Genomic DNA, 12,933 nt, shown 5'->3' with positions numbered 1-12,933 from the left:
TAGCCGAACCGTGGCTTGTATGTTTCGCCATATGATAAGATCATATGTTGTTCAAATCATTACATTTTAGTGTTCGACTTTAGTCCTCAGCGTTTTTAAGAAAGATTTTAATGTTAATAGTGACAGCAACATTTGAGTAAAGAACAAAGAGATTCCATTCGGCTGATTTATTTTACTTAAAACTAAGAGCCTGAATTTTTAAAAATCAAAAACATTTTGCCACAATTTAATTTTGGTGGCAGTAATTTTTTTTCAACAGTCTGAAGCAAAATTATTTTTTTCAAGAATTTTCGGGGACAATTTATCCCATAACAAACCCAACAATCAAGAGATGGTCCAGAAACCCAGTCACATGATAGAGCATTTGCTGATTTTCAAATGCAGGATATATGCTCTTTGGCCTCTGAAAAAATGTTTTTAAGGAATCAAAACGATCCCTGATAGAAGTACCTGTTTCTGAAACACTAGTATACATCATGCACTTGAAGAGCTTTTGCATTGATGCAGATAATAAGAAATAAAAGAGAAGTATATAATGTGAAAAACAATAACTGTGACCAACACAAGCCAGAGGGCTTACAGAAAATCTTTAAACTATAAAACATAAAATGTGGCCTAGATATTCTCAATGAGAAGTGACATAATGAACCCATGCTTCTGATTGGTTCAGTAAGCTGTCCTGGATTTGTTGTGAGATACTGCTACTTTACTGCATTTCCGGAAGGAATGGTAGACTTTGTTATTGTACTGTAATGTCATGGATGTTATAATGTGCTGGAGTGAGTGAGTATGGTTTTACGCCACTTTTAGTAATATTCCAGCAATATCACGGCGGGGGACACCAGAAATGTTCTTCACACATCTGGCGTGACGAGCAAACGCTTTAACCACTAGGCTACCCGACTGCCCCCTGAGAAGCAAAGCATGTGATCCTTGTTGATTACTTAGAAAGTCAAAAAACGATTACCGGTGCCTACTGATTTATTTCATCGCATGAGAGATTCTGTCAAAGAAATGCGGCGAAGAATGCTGACTGCTGGAGTTCTACTACTTCATGAAAACGCCTCTTTTCACACCTCTTGGATTGCAAAGGCTGCTGTGGCACCCTCCATACTCGCCAGACCCAGACAGTGTTTTCCACCTGTTTCCAAAACTGAAAGAACACCTTCGTGGGAAGCGCTATGGCGACAACGATGACATCAAAGCTGCCTTGAATAGTTTTTAAATGGTGACTTCAGAAACCTTCTCCCTGACTGGATTTGGGAAGCTTCACTATCGATATGCGAAGTGTATGGACAGGCTGTGAGATTATGTTGAAAAAGAAAATTAAAAACACTTTCACAATGTTGGTTTTGTTTGTTAGGCTTAGAACTTGTTGACCAGCCGTCGTACAGCTGAAACATTGTTCAAAGCGGCGTTAAGCCCCACTCACTCACTCGCTCAATCCATTTGTCGAACAGTGAGTGAGAGAGTATGGTTTTACACCACTTTTAGCAATATTCCAGCAATATCACAGCGGGTGACACCAGAAATGGGCTTCACACATTGTACCCATGTCGGGAATCGAACCCGGGTTTTCCCATGTCGGGAATCGAACCCAGGTTTTCGGTGCCACCAGCGAACGCTTTAACCACTAGGCTACCCGACCGGCCCCTGTCGAACAGTAAACTGAAGCACAATGCATAATATCACTACTGGCTCAGAGACAATACAGTTAGGCCAGGACATTCATGACATGCACATTGTGTCTGCCAGTCACTACAGTGCCTATGTCCTGCTGAGGGTCATGTTATTATGTGATTACTGTTGAGAGTAAATATTATCAGACTCTCAAGGGTTACTGTGTATCACAAAGAGGACAAAGACTGTCTTGCACAGGGCGATGTAATATACCAAGAGGCCACCACCGTGTTTGCCTATATGTCAAACACCAGGACTAGAGAAGAGCATGATATACCTCCGGTTTTAACTCAAGTTTCTAAAACCCAAAGAATCCTTGCACACACAGTGTCTGACGTGAGTATTTAAAAACTTTTCATGCAATTCATAATACTAATGGATATTGGAAAGTTCATCACCCTAATTTTGGTTGCTTAGTGCTTAACACCAGAAAGTGTCTACTTTTATGACTAAAAATGTGTGATATTGATAAAACCTTTGCGTTAGTCACTGACTAGATCGGTTGTACCGACTATAATATTAAAACTACCAGTAACATAACTGTCAGCGTTAAAGGATCGGTGCAGCTCAACTCTCTTCGTCATCCATTACACAATACTGCCCCCACTCTCAGTGATGTGTTTCCAGTCAGTAAACAGCTACTACGCGGCTGGCGGGATCGGGTGGTCAGGCTCGCTGACTTGGTTGATATACCGTATTCGACGTAATAAGCGCCCCGCTCTAATAAGCGCCCACAGCGATATTTGCTAATATATTGGCTAGTGAACAATCCCAATTAGCACCCCTTCCGATTGATCAATGTACACAAGACTTATTTATTCGCGTATAATACGCTCTCGTGTGTTATATGCACCCTTAATTATGGGCAATTATATTCTGGAAAAATATATCTCTCGTATATAAACATTTCAGGCTGTCAGCATAAACCACGAAATTTATCTTTCAACTGTTTTTTACACCAAAATAATATTAAGAGCCCACTATTTCTAATTTTGAGAGCGCCCTGGGCGCTTATTACGTCGAATACGGTATGTCATCGTACCTCAATTGTGTGGATCGATGCTCATGATGTCATGACTGGATTGCCTGGTCCACACTCGATTATTTACAGACCGCCGTCATATAGCTGGAATATTGCTGAGTGCAGCGTTAAACAACAAACACACTTACCAACATCCAATCTCGCGTTATGCCGACTGTTTGTGTGTGAGTGAGTGAGTATGGTATTACGCCGCTGTTAGCAATATTCCAACAATATCACAGCGGGGAACACTAGAAATGTTCTTCACACATTGCACACATGTCGGGAATCGAACCCGGGTATTCGGCATGACGAGCGAACACTTCAACCACTAGGCTACCCGACCGACCCTGATATAATCAGAACGGTAAGTCTATTTTAGATGACACTATTGTTTACCGTCTTCGCTGCGTTTTTTATCTGTTTACTCCAAGCTTTTTCCTGGGTACAATGTGTCAAGCCAATTTCTGGTGTCACCCGCCGTGATACTGCTGGAATATATTTCTAAAAGCGGCGTAAAAAAACATACTCACTCACTCTCTGACTCTGATTATATCAAAATAAATTTGAATACATATCTCAGATGAAATATGATACAAAATGCAGAATGTTTGAATGAATAATATTGGAGCAAAGGAAACGAAACATAGCCCAAACTGGTACCTCAAATCTTTCTGAATGAAATAAAATAAGCATTGCAGAAAATCTCAGCAACAAGGAGCTAGAACATGCTGCATTGTTTCATATAAAAGTTCGTTCCCCTGAATTAAAACTTAAAGCCATGTATTTGTAACTGCACTTTTGCACAACACAACTCCGACACTCTAGCTACTAATACGTTATATTTTCAAAGTGGGACTAAAAAATTACGAATTTAAACGTTTGAAGACGCTTTATATGCATAACTAGGTTATTATGCTTCTGAAGAAAACATTGTGTGGTGGAACTGTAGGATGAACTACCTTCTAATGGGGGATATGTGTGGTTATACCAGTTTTATGTTTCCATTCACAAGTCACAAATGATACACATGTAGTGAGTGAGTGAGTGAGTGAGTATGGTTTTACGCCGCTTTTAGCAATATTCCAGCAATATCACGGCGGGGGACACCAGAAATGGGCTTCACACATTGTACCCATGTCGGGAATCGAACCCGGGTCTTCGGCGTGACGAGCGAACGCTTTAACCACTAGGCTACCCGACCGCCCCGATACACATGTAAACATCGGGACCACATACACTGTTGGTTGAGTGTTGAGAGTATACCTACCGTCTACAACTGCATGTATGCTCAATTTGTTTTGTTTTCTTTTCGTTTGTTTGTTGTTTAACGCCGCATTCAGCAATATTCTAGCTATATGACGGCGGTCTGTAAATAATCGAGTCTGGACCAGACAATCCAATGATTGACATCATAAGTATCGATACAAGCAAATGGAATACGATGACATGCATCAACCAAGCCTGACCACCCGATCCCGTTACGTCGCCTCTTACGACAAGCATTGTCGCCTCTTACGACAGGCATAGTCGCTATTTACGGCAAGCATTGGTTGCTAAGAACCTATTCTACCCCGGATCTTCACGGGTTAATATAACTTATTTTAAGGGTCCATGCAGGCAATATATAGGATCATGCGAAGTAACGAAATGGTGATAAAGCTGGATATTTGTTAAGTGCGGCTTTAAGCAACAAACCAACACTAAAACGTGTGTGAACCAGGGTAGCCTTGAAATTGTATATAGTTTAACTAGGTATAGTTGGTTGTAAATAAACAAATTAATTAACTGTAGTTCATTGTCACTTTGTTTGTTTCTTTAATTGTATATTGTAGATATAGTGTAGATATATTGTATGTTTGTATTGTAGATATAATTGTATATAAAAGATATATCACATAAAATGTTCAGAATGCACTGTTCATATTTAACAGTTATCTATGATATCTGTTCGTAACATTTTATTTTCGCATGGTTTGGGATTTTTATGGTTAAACCAGTCTGTTGGGGACAATATAGCTTTCATTGGGGTGCTTTAAACGTGTCTTGTAGATGAATTTCGTCAAAACTGGATGCCAACACTCAACAGTAGTACCTGATATATGATGTTTAAAGAATATAAACCACTGTTTGAACCTGAAAGATATTTGAGTATCTACAATGGCAAACGTACGCAGTGTTTTTATTAAATTAAGATGTAACGTTTTACCTTTACGACAGAACGAGGGTAGATGGCAATCTATTGAATCATGTTAACGTATGTGTCCTGTTTGCAATATGTCTGTTGAAGATGAATATCATTTCGTATTGATCTGTAAACATTATACTGAGCTGCGTAAAGTTAATTTGCCAGAATTGTATTGGAAGTTTCCAACTATATATAAATTCATAAAAATTATTGAGTACAACTCAGGATGAGTTATGAAAACGTCTGCAACATTACGTATATTATGCGTATAAACAAAGACATTGAAGTCGTAAAATCTATGTAATGTGCTGTATCATAATTTGTATCATTAAAGGTTTGTTTACAATATATTGCCATGAATTAAGTTTTATTTACACTTTTCTACTCTTTTGTTTTTAACTTGTATTATATCTGAAAATACTGAACAGGCCCTAATTCCTTTAAAACATTATCACTTGTATGCAAATAATATACCTTCCTTAAGCGTCGTCATCTCGTCATCGAACCAGTCAGATCAGATCTAGGAGGTCCAAATCGTTGCCAAAACATCTGGTAAGGTTGCGATATCGAATGTATACAGTTCTGCTGAATTATCGGCAGTCATCGTTAAATGTAGGCTATCGATACATCAATGTACTTATTCAAATCTTTTTGTGTGAAAATGCTTTTTAATCGTATCAAATGAAATTATACCTTCCTGTTTTGATCTATCAGAATCAAGCATTCTTCAATGTTATAGTGGTATTAAGGCTAGCCAAGGATTGTGAGGCCAACTGCCCATACCCTATCAGGACTAGAGCCCCAAATTACTCGTGATAGACATTTTCAATTTCAAGGTATGATGTTCAAACTGGGATTCAACCGGAACTAAACGATCCTGGCCTGGATGAGTGACCAGCTCTCACAGTGGGTCCCGGCTAATAATACTTCTGGTCTACATGTAGCGGCCATAGAATTTCCGAATCCCGTGATGGGACTCGAACCACGGACCTTCTGATCCGAGGTCGGACGCCTTGTCCATGTGACCAAAGGGGTTAACCCTGGCCGTTACATACATGTTCCTATTCCATTTATACTTGCGTGACTTTTTAAATTCCAAAGCAGCATTCAAAGTAAGATAGTTTAATATAATACATATATGATGTTGTTTTCAAGCTGCTATTAATGTATAAAAAAAAGGTTGTGGGACTTGCACATGCTTACCCTTTTTGCGAACACTGACAGTGCTGTCATCGCTGATTTTCACCATCCATACATATTATTTCAACTGCTGTTTTGCCTTTTACACACCATGGAATCTGTTTCATCGCATAATTGAGACTGGTTACTACCTGGTGTTGACGTATTGCATTTATATTAGAACATGAAGACCTTGATGGGCATTTAGTTGGAAGAAGTTGAATACATATGTTTTTATGGATAAAGAGACAAAGAATATAAGGAGTTGTTGTGCATAAAAAAGTGCCATGTCTACATAATCAGAACATGGCTGTAAGGCTTTAACTCGAGTTATAGGAACCCCCTATAATTAATTTTATTTTTGTTTGTTTGTTTGTTGTTTAACGCCGCACTCAGCAATATTCCAGCTACATGGCGAGGGTTTGTAAATAATAGAGTCTGGACCTAGACAATCCAGTGACTGACAACATGAGCATCGATCCACACAATTGGGATACAATGACATGCATCAACAAGTCAGCGAGCCTGGCCACCCGATCCCGTTAGTCGCCTCTTACGACAAGCATAGTCGCCTTTTACGGCAAGCATGGGTTCCTGAAGACCTATTCTACCCGGGATTACCGATAGCTGATGGAAAGTAATAATTTGTAAGACGACTTGTGTTTCTCTAGATGAGGCAGAGGCAGGTAAAGTAATGAAATGTGTAGTGTTTGGATAATTTCGTTAAAGCCTGGATAAAATCAACAGTCGACAGTGGTTTTGATTGGTTGGTGGATGAAATGACACCACAGCTGCTCATGGTGCCCTTTGTTTCAGTGAATGCTGCTGTGCATCGCTCAGGATGCAGTAAATATTTTGTCTGCGTCCAGTTTCTACATGTGGGAGTGGCATGAAACCCGAGAGGTAACTGAATGGGCAGTCCAATAACTACAGCATGGAATAGTCACAAAATAAGTCATTTCATAAATGATTTTTCCCAAGATATAATTATTGTTTACATCAAAGTGTGAGCCATTAACAAAACAACTTGGACATATTTGTTGAGATTTTATTTGTATAAAATGAAAATATGCATACTTTTCACAGGAGAAACGAAGATATGGACTTTGTCTTACCAATAATAAGATAATGCCCATTGCTAAACAAATGATGAAACAATCATGTCAGTTGAATCTTTTCCCTTCAAGGGCTCATATGTACTGTCTACTGTATATGCTCTAATTAGGGGCTCACATGTATTGCCTACTGTATATGCTCTAATTAGGGGCTCACATGTATTGTCTACTGTATATGCTCTAATTAGGGGCTCACATGTACTGCCTACTGTATATGCTCTAATTAGGGGCTCACATGTATTGTCTACTGTATATGCTCTAATTAGGGGCTCACATGTACTGTCTACTGTATATGCTCTAATTAGGGGCTCACATGTATTGCCTACTGTATATGCTCTAATTAGGGGCTCACATGTACTGTCTACTGTATATGCTCTAATTAGGGGCTCACATGTACTGTCTACTGTATATGCTCTAATTAGGGGCTCACATGTACTGTCTACTGTATATGCTCTAATTAGGGGCTCACATGTACTGTCTACTGTATATGCTCTAATTAGGGGCTCACATGTACTGTCTACTGTATATGCTCTAATTAGGGGCTCACATGTACTGTCTACTGACCACAAGCCAGCCACACCGAGTCTGACCACAAGCCAGCCTCACCAAGCCAGACCACAAACCAGCCTCACCGAGCCTGACCACAAGCCAGCCTCACCGAGCCTGACCACAAACCAGCCTCACCAAACCTAACCACAAACCAGCCTCAATGTGCCTGACCACAAACCAGCCTCACCGAGCCAGACCACAAACCAGCCTCACCGAGCCAGACCACAAACCAGCCTCACCGAGTCTGACCACAAGCCAGCATCACCGAGCCAGACCACAAACCAGCCTCACCGAGCCTGACCACAAGCCAGCCTCACCGAGCCTGACCACAAACCAGCCTCACCAAACCTAACCACAAACCAGCCTCAATGTGCCTGACCACAAACCAGCCTCACCGAGCCAGACCACAAACCAGCCTCACCGAGCCAGACCACAAACCAGCCTCACCGAGTCTGACCACAAGCCAGCATCACCGAGCCAGACCACAAACCAGCCTCACCGAGCCTGACCACAAGCCAGCCTCACCGAGCCTGACCACAAACCAGCCTCACCGAGCCAGACCACAAACCAGCCTCACCGAGCCAGACCACAAACCAGCCTCACCGAGTCTGACCACAAGCCAGCATCACCGAGCCAGACCACAAACCAGCCTCACCGAGCCTGACCACAAACCAGCCTCATCCAGCCTGACCACAAACCAGCCTCACCAAACCTAACCACAAACCAGCCTCAATGTGCCTGACCACAAACCAGCCTCACCGAGCCAGACCACAAACCAGCCTCACCGAGCCAGACCACAAACCAGCCTCACCGAGCCTGACCACAAGCCAGCCTCACCGAGCCTGACCACAAACCAGCCTCATCCAGCCTGACCACAAGCTAGCCTCACCGAGCCTAACCACAAACCAGCCTCACCGAGCCTAACCACAAACCAGCCTCAATGTGCCTGACCACAAACCAGCCTCACCGAGCCTGACCACAAACCAGCCTCACTGAGCCAGACCACAAGCCAGCCTCACCGAGCCTAACCACAAACCAGCCTCAATGCAAATTGTCTCCCTTTATCATAAGTGTCTAGCTAGAACAAAAACTGTTGACTTCCTTTTTATGACATGGACAAGGCAAAATATTTACACATGGTCATTTATGGAGTTAATATTGCTTCTTACTGTTTGTTATTCTCTTGAATTTCTCATTTAACTCGCCAATTGAGACTGTTTGTTTCACAAAGCACCATTTCTTTTGCTTGACCAGCATGTATTCTTTCGCTGCGAAAAGAGGTCTCGTAAATTTCAAGAATGTTTTTTTTGTTGAAGTTGATGTGGTATATAATCATACCTACCCTAAAGATTTTCTGTTACTTTTGTTAATATTTATTAAATTTTGCAAAGAGGGAACTACGTTTTAAGTCGCAACAGGTTACAAGGGGGGGTGAAACGCCCTCTGGCCGGTAGACAACTACACAAAATGTATATAATAAATAGAATATTCCATGTGTCTCAGTAAATGTCAGGTTTCTCTCATCTCATGACGTCACTCATGAAAATATCTACTTTCCACTGTCACTCAAGAAGAAAAACATATTTCACTCGACACATGAAATATCCTCTATCTCTCTACAAGTTCAAAGTTCTGCTGAGTCAGCAATGTGAAAATATATATACATATATGGATATGCATAAATAAATATGTAGGATTTCTTATAAATATTTACATACTTCTCTTGATTCCTTAAATCTTAAAAAACAATATGTGCACCTGACACTTGACTGTATTTTGGAACGAACTATTTGGAATAATTTGGATTGAGTTGATAAACAATGAGAAAGATGATTCCCTGAGCTTTTTGTTTTTTTAACGTGTATTATTTTGGTATTCTACCATGAATTAGGAAATTACTCGATTCTGATTGGTCAATCAGAGGCTATGAAATCACAATAAACCCCCTCTGATTGAAACAGCTGGTTTGATGGCTGCATCACCGCAGAAGCTAATATTCATAGAATAGTACTTTTTTTACAGTCATTGTCGGTAGGCATATCTAAATAATTAGATCTACATTTACAGGTTACAAAATGCACAGATGCGGTTACTACAATATTCGAAAGATGTGTAGCAATACATTTCGTGCAGAAATCACGATAGAAATCTACAAAGAGAATGTATTTACGTTTTGGAGACAATAGAGAGCTTGGTATTTGGCACCTTTCTATATACGACTGTGATGTGTATCTTTTGCATCACAATGAGTGATATGACGTCATAATGGTGACGTGCAGTGTAGAATGAAAGCCTGGCAAAGCTTTCTTAGTTTGCTTTGAGGATGCCTTCTTCATGTTAGCTTACCAAGCTGCCGTGCTTATATGCTTTCAATGCCTGTCATGTGTTCGAGTGAAGTATTTCGGTGTGAACAAAGTGCTTGAGTATATACAGCGCCATATTTTCGTAAAAGGTTGTCGTCGGTGATTCCGTAATTCAGATCGACAATCCACTCAAAACACTGGACTCAACCAGTGCCACTTCACTCAATATATTTGCTGACAACCAAGAGCCCAAGAGCTAGTCATGGTAGAATGGAGATAAACATACACTAAATTGAATTTGGAACCCAAAGCACAGCGTGAGGTTTCAAATGTTAAATTTAGCATGGTTAAATCTACAGGTAACCTAGCTCTACATTGAAAACACAGTGTGTTTATCTCCTGTTACAAATCAATTATAAATGAGCAGATTGACAGGAGTGTTAACTTAATGACGAGTGTATGAATCACATTCTGCAGACAGGATGCCCAAACAGTGAACAAATGAATGGAATATCTGCAAAACTCTCTCTGTACACTCAGTTTCAATATATTCAATGAATACAACTTGATATTTTTGCCAACTATTTTTGCTCACTTCTTTATTTGAAACTACATGCCTTCCTAAACCCTGCCTGGAACTGATGAGTACACTTACCATATTTGACGTAATAGGCGCCCCGCTCTAATAAGCACCCATGGTGATATTTGCTAATATATTGGCTAGTGAACAATCCCAATTAGCACCCGCTCCGATTGATTAATGTACATACGACTTATTTATTCATGTATAATACACACTGGTGTGTTACATGCACCCTTAATTATGGGCAATTAAATTCTTGGAAATATATCTGTCGTGTATAATACACACAGACTTTTCTTTAGTATCATTACAGGCTGTCAGTATAAACTACAATATTTATGATCTTTCAACTCTGTTTTTTTCTCTCACCAAAATTATATTATAATAAGAGCCCCCTATTTCTGATTTTGAGAGCTCCCTTCATGCTTATTATGTCGAATATGGTACTTTAAACATCATATTCCACAGTGAGTGATTTGGCTTCGACATCCGCTGTTAAATTTACCATTATTGGAATCCCTTGATTGACCAATCAGAATCGAGTTTTCTCCATTTTTCGCAATCGTGGACTGCCAAACCTGCCTCCCCCTGTGTACCATGCATCTTGACTCCATCAATATTGTATGATACTTCAAAATGATGAACTAGGGGATACAGATTGGGAAATACATTGAGGTACATTCTTAATCTGACAAAAATACACTCATCTCAAAATAAAACATAAAGTACTGTCTTAAAAGTTAGATGAACAGGCAAAACATGAAAACCAAGACAATGTGTAACCATTGCAACTTGGTACCATGGTTATTTATTATGACACTTTTTATCAGCTGCCTTAAGAAATATGAATAGGACCACAAACAATCATTTAAATATTAAAAACAAAAAATATCAAAACAACATGACTATGACAGACCTTCAACATCAAACATCAGCATCAAAATGTTTGACATCTTTGGCATGCTCATAAATACTCCCTTTGCTGTTTACCATAAGAATCTTGAGTCTTCAGACTAATGAACTTCATTAAAAAGGCTCTTATCCATGGCATGCCACCTGGCCTACCCTGAGGCTCTGAAGTGTAGCTGTACCATTAGTTCTAATTATTCTGGAATAAAAATTCTTATGATATGAAAAAAGTGAACGTTTTGTCCATTTAGAGTAATTTCCTCATCCAGTAGAGTTCACAGTCCCTGTGCTGTCCAGATAAATGACCACTATGTACTTCAAGAGAGTTAACAGTCTCTGTGCTGACCAGATTAATGACCACTATGTACTTCAAGAGGGTTAACAGTCCCTGTGCTGTCCACATTAATGACCACTATGTACTTCAAGAGAGTTAACAGTCACTGTGCTGTCCACATTAATAACCACTATGTACTTCAAGAGAGTAAACAGTCCCTGTGCTGTCCAGATTAATGACCACTTGCTTGACAACGGTATAAGGATCTATACTGAAACGTCGCATTTCACAGTATTAAAGAAGTTGTTATCCACAAAATTGTGTCTACCTTGACCACTATGTACTTCAAGAGTGTTAACAGTCCCTGTGCTGTCCAGATTAATGACCACTATGTACTTCAAGAGAGTGAGATCATACACCGCTTCTTTGAGGATTGCAGGAATGTAGCTGCATGCAATACTATGAATGGCTAATTGTACCTACCATTTTCATCATAATAAGCGTCCTGGACACTGTGACAATTGACACAGGGGACACTTATTAAACCATTTATGCAACGATGTCTGAGATCCAGCAGTAGAGAACAAACCAATGTCGAACTACCAGTAAACAATGCCTCACTTTATAACTTAGAAGATTGTTAAGTGAAAAGGTTGAAAGGAAATAACTGCAACTTTTACTGTACTACTTGATCTTGTTGTATTTCCCCCTGATATGTACAAACACTTCATCACTGCTTTTTAGCATTTGGCATAACCAGGTAGGTGTTTTAGGTATGGAACAGTTTGACGGGTTACCATTTGATATCGACCAATCAGAGACTGGCCTGGAGGCATGATGCATTGTTTAAGTCAAATTATAACATAGTGTATTCATTCTCTGACAGCTAAGGTTAATTTCAAGGCGCCAATGTTAGTCTGCTCAGTGAGTTGCTGTGAATCTGTTGGTCTCTTTCCACATATGGACAAAATGAAATTCACCATATTTCAATTAAATTGTTTGACGGCAGTAAATAAATGGACCATAAATACCAAAGCATAGATAAACTGTTCACCATTTAATAAAAAATACTGTAATTACAAATCACTAAAAAATATGCCGTGATGCTATCTCCAATGTTAACATGCCCGCA

This window comes from Haliotis rufescens, unplaced genomic scaffold, assembly GCF_023055435.1.
Source record: "Haliotis rufescens isolate VD_foot unplaced genomic scaffold, xgHalRufe1.0.p SCAF_9, whole genome shotgun sequence".
NCBI classification, from domain to species: domain Eukaryota; kingdom Metazoa; phylum Mollusca; class Gastropoda; order Lepetellida; family Haliotidae; genus Haliotis; species Haliotis rufescens.
The sequence above is the reverse complement of the archived record's forward strand: the minus strand, read 5'-3'. Positions refer to the sequence as shown.